This window comes from Ovis aries, chromosome 2, assembly GCF_016772045.2.
Source record: "Ovis aries strain OAR_USU_Benz2616 breed Rambouillet chromosome 2, ARS-UI_Ramb_v3.0, whole genome shotgun sequence".
Lineage (NCBI taxonomy): Eukaryota > Metazoa > Chordata > Mammalia > Artiodactyla > Bovidae > Ovis > Ovis aries.
Genome location: NC_056055.1, coordinates 186,485,149 through 186,494,232, shown reverse-complemented (window position 1 = coordinate 186,494,232; position 9,084 = coordinate 186,485,149). Strand labels below are relative to the sequence as shown.

Genomic DNA, 9,084 nt, shown 5'->3' with positions numbered 1-9,084 from the left:
AGGTGGGACCTCAGTTCCCTGACCAGGGATTGAACCTGTGTCCCCTGCATTGGCAGGCGGATTCTTAACCACTGAACCACCATGGCGGTCTCTATTGTTTTTCTCTCAATCCTTTCTATCTCTTTAAAAATATTTTTAAAATATGTCTTCCTTTCCATTTTGTATTTGTCTTAAGGCATTATTGTGTTGCTCTTTTTTGTATTTCTTAATTTTAGACTTCATTTAAAAATAATACTTTATTTTCTCTAGTATGTTCTGAATTCTGTCACTCTTCTTTTCGAAGCTTCCTAGTTTCCAGTCACCTCATTTATAAGATTTTCTGATTTGAATTTATATTTTTATTAAATAACTTTTAATCATTTTCATAATACATTTTAGCTTGTTTTTTAACATTAGGTTATAATTTCTATCTCTTGCATACATATCTTTCTGGTATGTTTTATTGTCTCTGGGGGATATTTTTTCTCTGAAATTCTTCTCATTCTCTTGTTTCTTCAGAATTATCCTATGGGATTTGGACTGACTTTTTTCTATAGCTCACTTTCTATATGCAATGCATTTTTCTTCTTTTTAGACTGTGTGCATCAGAATATCTTTTTTGGCTTCATCCTTGTAGAGTTTCCTCTTTTTTTTTTTTTTTTTTTAGAATAACAAAAATATTTTACTAAAACATAAGACTTACCAAAGTTTCCAAACAATCATACTATATGGTCACAAGCTTTTACATGAAAGGTGGAGTCCACACTTGACAGCAAAGTCATAGTGTTATTGGTGAGAGCTGTGATGTTTATTTGGTGTTCCCATTTTGGTTCAAACAATCAAGCCTATCCATCTGTGGCAACTAAATCAATAGAGAGCATATTCTAAAGGATGGTTAGCTGTTTAACCAGTGCAATTGAATCACTATTAAAGGGAAGGAGTCGATAAAATTAAAATAAAATTACTCTCACAAGCTCAAAAAGTAATAGAGAAAAACACCCATTACCTTGGCAACAAACCCTGGCCATTCCCTTCATTCACAGTGCTTTATACTTAAACAGTGATGGATAGATGAATTAAAGAGAGGCACACGGCTTTGAAATGTTTCACAACAATCTCGGTGTCTTTCTAGCCTCTGCTCATGCTTTACAGCAGTGAGTCAGGACAAGACACAGGTATGCTAATGTGCATTTAATCACCAAAGGATAAAAGGTGTCTGGGCTTTTAATCTGCAATGTTTCTAAGACTGTGTCCATTAGAGTAAAATGAAATTCACTCAGTCGTGTCTGACTGTTTGTGACCCCATGGACTCTGCAGTCCATGGAATTCTCTAGGCCAGAATACTGGAATGAGTAGCCTTTCCCTTCTCCAGGGGATCTTCCCAACCCAGGGACCAAACCCAGGTCTCCTTCACTGCAGGTTGATTCTTTACCAACTGATCTATCAGGTAAGCCCAAACAAACTGCCCTCTCTGAGGCTTGAACTCAGGACCTTCAGATTTTGAGACTGACACACTGCTTACTGCTCTAAGAAGGCAGATGTGTTCATTAAAATCAAACCAAAAAGAAAGACATTATAGCAGAACAGGAGAAGTGATGCAGACTTGATGATCCAATTAATTTAAATGTTATTCATGTTGGCGTGTAGCCGAGTCCAAGCCAAGTCCATGCTCTAGCTGCTTCTAAGGCTTGAGCTTTGTCAAGTCTTTCACTGCTGAGACGCATCATTTACTAATGGATCATCTGGACTGGAAGCACTTAACAAAGCCAGGATGATGACAGAAAGAACAGTACAGATCTGCAGGGCTGGGGACTACTCAGAGTATCTAAACATATTCTTCCCAACTTGTCTACATTAGGATGCTAAATTTTGGTCATGAAACATACTTTAGGGGCTGCCATTGGCTATTCTTCTGGAAGGAACAGTTCACATTTAAATGTCCCTCCTTCAAAGGGGAACCCTGGGGCCAGCAATGGCCACATTAAAATAACAGACATTGATTGCTCTCATCTGGTTCTGCTTTGATGCCAGGAACTGGTCCAGCCAGCAAGCGATGGGTTTCCTCAACAATCCCTAGGGCATCGTAGCCATCCTGTCAGATCCCAAGCCAGGTCTCTGTCTCCTCTTCCTGCATGTGTGTGCTCATGCTCAGCAGTTTCCGTCATGTCTGACGCTTGGTGACCCCATGCGCTGTAGCCTGCCAGACTCCTCTGTCCATGGGATTCTCCAGACCAGAGTACTGGAGTGGGTTGCCATGACCTCCTCCAGGGGATCTTCCTGACCGAGGGATCGAACCTGGGTCTCCCATACTGCAGGTGAATTCTTTACCGCTGAACCTCTGGGGAAGCCCCTCCTCTCCCTGCAGGTCCCTCTAATGTTGTTTTCACAAAGTGATAAAAACATGGTCTCACACCCTTGGAGATCTGAGTGTTCTGTTCCCCTCCTCTATTTTTATCTGGACTTTTTTTTTTCTTTCCTTTTACTGTCCTTATTCAGCTCAATCTGGATTCTACTGCTGTCTGTTTCTTCTTAGTCTAGATCTTTGTTTTGGAAAAGAACTTTCATTCATTACATTTCATAAGTATAAGGGCCTATGCTGCTCCAGTGCTATCAGCTCTCCCACATGGACCAGTGTGCTCGCCCCCCTATTGGATCCTTCAAAGCCTTCCTAGTTCTCAGACTGGCCCACAGTGCTTTCCAATTAGTTAGCCTAGTGACTGCGGGCCATTGGAGGTCCAGTTGCCTCCTTATGCTTCCTCCTACACAGAAGTAGACCCCATCCAGTTCTTGTAGCTACTGTTGGGTTGTTCCCAAGCCCTCATATCAGGAGATCATTGGAGAGACCGTATCATGTATTTTTTGCTATAGATATTGCCTGTGGGCATTTGTTTCTCTGTGGGACAATTTGGGAAGACTTAAAAGTGTCATCACCATCTTCTAAGAATTCCAGTGTGTGTTGACTATTTTTTTGATTTGCATAATTCAGCTCTAAATATTTTCTGTTGCTCCCAAGTAACCTAGATGGATACAAGAGTATTGCTACACTGGGGGTGCAAACGAATAAAGTGGTCACAGACTGAGATTTCAGTTCCCGTCATAGAGAGCAGAGCATTTCGAAGAAGTCATGACCTGCCCTCTCTGCTCTGGTCAGACCTTGGGTGCAGCATTGCATCCTGCCTGGGCATAAAGTACTTAACAGACACTCATCTGGGAAGTGTGTTTAGGAAGGAGAGGCAGTTGGAAAGCGTGTAATGGTTGAGGGGACTTAAACCATAACAGGTCTAAGTTTTTAACTGCTGCTCTGTGCCCGACATAGTCGACAAACATTAGTCACGTGACCCTTAGGGCAACTCTGGAGGTGCTGTTCTTATCATTTACACTTGTTAGATGAGGCTTCAAAACATGAAGGAAACTGTCCAATGTTACACAGTAAGCAGCAAAGCTGGGATTAAGCACAAGTCTATTTGTCTCCAAACCTGTACTTTGAGACATTTCAGTAAGCAAAATGCTGGGAAAGATTGAAGGCAGGAGAGCAGGCGGCAACAGAGGGTGCGATGGTTGGATGGCATCATCGACTCAATGGACAAGAGTTTGAGCAAGCTCCGGGAGATAGTGAAGGACAAGGGAGCCTGGTGTGCTGGAGTCCTCGGGATTGCAAAGAGTCAGACACGATTGAGTGTTGTTCTGTGAGAACAACAACCATAGGGAAAAAATTAAGATTTTTGAAAACAGGTTGGCACCATATGATTCAACAGTGTTCCAGAAGGAAGGACAGGACTAATGTGAATTGAAGATGTTGTACATGCCTGGCATCATGTAAGAGCTGTTTAATTTAATCCTCATACCCATAAGAAGTATGTTTCAATACCCTGAAGGATCAGTCAGGACCTGTTAGGGTATAGAAGTCATAATCCTTATTTATATCAGAAATTCATTTAAAAGTGCTAAACCAGATATAAAATTGTTAATTAGGGAACTGAAAAAGTAAGAAGGAAACTAAGTTATTGACAAGGTAATAACTGCTGGAAGCTTCTAGCACCCTAGGGCAGGGGAATTGATGGACGAGATTAGATTATTAAAACTTAGTAATTTCAATTAGTTAATTTAGCTGGAAGAGAAGCCCCATGGGGCTGACGCTCGGGTCCCTGAAGTGTAGGAGATGCTGCCAGTGTGGAGCTGGAGTCTCTGAGATAAAGCACCAAGAGGCTAGTTCTATGGGGGCTAGAAAACTGCAAAGTGGATCCCACTGTTGCTGTGGGAAGGATCTCTGGCTGCGGGGGTGAAACGGTGCTGCTGGAACATAAAGCAGACATGGGGGGACAAGTCCAATCCTCCCCTTCAGCCCTGCACCCTCCCTCAGTGCCCTCATGGGCTGATGCTGGCGATGCAGAAACGTGGTTTCAGAGTCCCAGCCGCAGCAGCACAGGAGAGGAGAGAAGGACGGCATTTTGGTGATGAGGACATGCAGGCTCAGACACGTCCTTCAAGTCTCAGAGCTGGTGAACCAGGCACATTCCACTCTCAGATTTTTACAAAAGATTAATTTTTCTTGGCATATAGTTACTTTATGGGCTTCCTTGGTGGTTCAGTGGTAAAGAATCTGCTTACCAAGCAGGAGGTGTGGGTTTGTATCATTTTTTAAGATTTATGTATCATTTTATATGTAGTTATAACAGTCCAGTTCATTTCAGTCGCTTAGTCGTGTCCGACTCTTTGCGACCCTATGGACTGCAGCACACCACCCCTCCCTGTCCATCACCAACTCCTGGAGCTTGCTCAAACTCATGTCCATTGAGTCAGTGATGCCATCCAATCATCTTATCCTCTGTCGTCACCTTCTCCTACCACCTTCAATCTTTTCCAACATTAGAGTCTTTTCCAATGAGTCGATTCTTTGCATCACGTGGCCAAAGTATGCTAGTTTCAGCTTCAGCATCACTGCTTCCAGTGAATGTTCAGGACTGATCTCCTTTAGGATTGACTCGTTGGATCTCCTTGCAGTTCAAGGGGCTCTCAAGAGTTTTCTCCAACACCACAGTTCAAAAGCATCGATTCTTCAGGGCTCAGCTTTCTTTATAGCCCAACACTCACTTTCATACATGACTACTGGAAAAACCATAGCTTTGACTAGATGGATCCTTGTCAGCAAAGTAATATCTCTCTTCTTAATATGCTGTCTAGGTTGAGGATAGCTTTTCTTCCAAAGAACAAGCATCTTTCATGGCTTCAGTCACCATCTGCAGTGATTTTTGGAGCCCAAGGAAATAAAGTCTCTTACTCCATTGTTTCCCCATCTATTTGCCATGAAATGATGGGATCAGATGCCATGATATCAGCTTTTTTAAAGTTGAGTTTTAAGACAGCTTTTTCACTCTTCTCTTTCTCTTTCATCAAGATGCTGTTTAGTTCCTCTTCACTTTCTGCCATAAGGGTGGTGTCATCTGCATATATGAGGTTATTAATACTTCTCCCGGCAATCTTGATGCCAGCTTGTGCTTCATCCAGCCTGGCATTTCACATGATGTACTCTGCATAGAAGTTAAATAAGCAGGGTGACAGTATACAGCATTGATGTACTCCTTTCCCAATTTGGAACCAGTCCATTGTTCTATGTCTGGTTCTAACTGTTGCTTCTTGACCTGCATACAGATTTCTCAGGAGGCAGGTCAGGTGGTCTGGCATTCCCATCTCTTTAGGAATTTTCCACAGTTTGTTGTGATCCACATAATCAAAGGTTTTGGCGTAATCAATGAGCCAGAGGTAAATTTTTTATCTGGAACTCTCCTGCTTTTTCAATGATCCAACGGATGTTGGCAATTTGATCTCTGGTTCCTCTGCCTGTTCTAAATTCAGCTTGAACATCTGGAAGTTCATGGTTCACATACTGGTGAAGCCTGTCTTGGAGAATTTCGAGCATTACTTTGCTGGTGTGTGAAATGAGTGCAGTTGGGCGGTAGTTTGAACATTCTCTGGCATTGCCCTTCTTTGGGATTGGAATGAAAACTGACCTCTTCCAGTCCTGCGGCCACTCCTGACTTTTCCAAATTTGCTGGCATACTGAGTGCAATACTGTAACAGCGTCATCTTTTAGGATTTGAAATAGCTCACCTGGACTTCCACCAGCTCCTCTGGCTTTGTTCATAGTGATGCTTCCTAAGGCCCACTTGACTTCACATTCCAGCATGTCTGGCTCTATGTGAGTGATCACACCATCATGGTTATCGGTCATGAAGATCTTTTTTTTTATATAGTTCTCCTGTGTATTCTTGCCACCTCTTCTTAATATCTCCTGCTTCTGTTAGGTCCATACCATTTCTGTCCTTTATTGTGTCCATTGTTGCATGAAATCTTCCCTTGATATCTCTAATTTTCTTGAAGAGATCTCTAGTCTTTCCCATTCTGTTTTCCTCTATTTCTTTGCATTGATCACCGAGGAAGGCTTTCTTAGCTCTCCTTGCTATTCTTTGGAACTCTGCATTCAAATGGGTATATCTTTCCTTTTCTCCTTTGCCTTTCACTTCTCTATTTTCATAGCTGTTTGTAAGGCCTCCTCAGACAGCCATTTTGCCTTTCTGCTTTTCTTTTTCTTGGGGATGGTCTTGATCACTGCCTTCTGTACAATGTTGTGAACTTCCACCCATTGTTCTTCAGGCACTCTGTCTATCAGATCTAATCCCTTGAATCTATTTGTCACTTCCACTGTATAATCATAAGGGATTTGATTTGTGTCATACCTGATTGGCCTGGTGGTTTTCCCTACTTTCTTCAGTTTAAGTCTGTTAGCCTTTGCCCTGCTTCATTTCGTGCTCCAAGAAAAATATTGCTTGTTACTCCAGGTCTCTTGACTTCCTACTTTTGCATTGCAGCCCCTGTGATGAAAAGGACATCTTTTGGGGGTGTTAGTTCTAGAAGGTCTTGTAACCTTCTAGAATGGTCTTAGAACCATTCAACTTCAGCTTCTTCAGCATTACTTGTTGGAGCATATGTTTGAATTACTGGGATATTAAATGGTTTGCCTTGGAAATGAACAGAGATCATTCTGTCATTTTTGAGACTGCACCCAAGAACTGCATTTTGAAGTCTTTTGTTGACTATGATGGCTACTCCATTTCTTCTAAGGGATTCTTGCCCACAGCAGTAGGTATATAGGTCATCTGAATTAAATTCGCCCATTCCAGTCCATTTTAGTTCACAGATTCCTAAAATGTCGATGTTCACTCTTGCCATCTCCTGTTTGACTACTTCTAATTTACCTTGATTCATGGACCCAATATTCCAGGTTCCTATGCAATATTGCTCTTTACAGTATCGGACTTTACTTCCATCACCAGTCACATCCACAACTGGACATTGTTTTTGCTTTGGCTCCATCTCTTCATTCTCTCTGGAGTTATTTCTCCACTCTTCTCCAGTAGAATATTGGGCACCTGCCAATCTGGGGAGTTCATACTTCAGTGTCATATCTTTTTACCTTTTCATACTGTTCATGAGGTTCCCAAGACAAGAATACTGAAGTGGTTTTCCATTCCCTTCTCCAGTGGACCATGTTTTGTTAGAACTTTCCACCATGACCCATCCATCCTGAGTGGTCCTACACAGCATGGCTCAGAGTTTCATTGAGTTTTAGGCAAGGCTGTGATCCATGTGATCAGTTTGATTAGCTTTCTGTGATTGTGGTTTTCATTCTGTCTGCCCTCTGATGGATAAGGATAAGAGGCTTATGGGAGCTTCCTGATGGAAGAGATGACTGTGGGGGAAACTGAGTCTTGTTCTGACGGGTGGGGCCATGCTCAGTAAATCTTCAATCCAATTTTCTATTGATGGGTGGGGCTGCGTTCCCTCCCTGTTATTTGACTTGTGATCAAACTATAGTGGAGGTGATGAAGATAATGGCAACCTCCTTCAAAAGGCAGGGCAAAGGTAACAGAGTTTTGCACTAGTCATAGAAAACACCCTCTTCCAACAACACAGGAGAAGACTATATACATGGACATCACCAGATCAGTTCAGTTCAGTTCAGTCACTCAATCGTGTCTGACTCTTTGTGACCCCATGAACTGCAGCACGCCAGGTCTCCCTGTCCATCACCAACTCCTGGAGTTCACCCAAACTCATGTCCATGGAGTTGGTGATGACTTCCAAGCATCTCATCATCTGTAGTCCCCTCCTCCTCCTGCCCTCAATCTTTCCCAGCATCAGGGTCTTTTCAAATGAGTCAGCTCTTTGTATCAGGTGGCCAAAGTATTGGAGAATCAGCTTCAACATCAGTCCTTCCAATGAACACAAGATGGTCAATACCAAAATCAGATTGATTATATTCTTTGCAGCCAAAGATGGAGAAGCTCTATACAGTCAGCAAAAACAAGACTAGGCGCTGACTATGGCTCAGATCATGAACTCCTTACTGCCAAATTCAGACTTAAATTGAAAAAAGGAGGGAAAACCACCAGGCCAATCAGGTATGACACAAATCAAATCCCTTATGATTATACAGTGGAAGTGACAAATAGATTCAAGGGATTAGATCTGATAGAGTGCCTGAAGAACTATGGGTGGAGGTTCACAACATTGTACAGAAGGCAGTGATCAAGACCATCCCCAAGAAAAAGAAAAGCAGAAAGGCAAAATGGCTGTCTGAGGAGGCCTTACAAACAGCTATGAAAATAGAGAAGTGAAAGGCAAAGGAGAAAAGGAAAGATATACCCATTTGAATGCAGAGTTCCAAAGAATAGCAAGGAGAGCTAAGAAAGCCTTCCTCGGTGATCAATGCAAAGAAATAGAGGAAAACAGAATGGGAAAGACTAGAGATCTCTTCAAGAAAATTAGAGATATCAAGGGAAGATTTCATGCAACAATGGACACAATAAAGGACAGAAATGGTATGGACCTAACAGAAGCAGGAGATATTAAGAAGAGGTGGCAAGAATACACAGGAGAACTATATAAAAAAAAGATCTTCATGACCGATAACCATGATGGTGTGATCACTCACATAGAGCCAGACATGCTGGAATGTGAAGTCAAGTGGGCCTTAGGAAGCATCACTATGAACAAAGCTAGAGGAGCTGGTGGAAGTCCAGGTGAGCTATTTCAAATCCTAAAAGA

The 9,084-nt window shown here is 42.3% G+C and overlaps 1 pseudogene; it reads right to left on the bottom strand.

Moving 5' to 3' along the window:
* Positions 1-1,599: 1,599 nt before the first annotated feature.
* LOC106990906 (ubiquitin-conjugating enzyme E2 N-like) lies at positions 1,600-3,293 on the bottom strand (annotated as a pseudogene).
* Between the last annotated feature and the right edge of the window lie 5,791 nt (positions 3,294-9,084).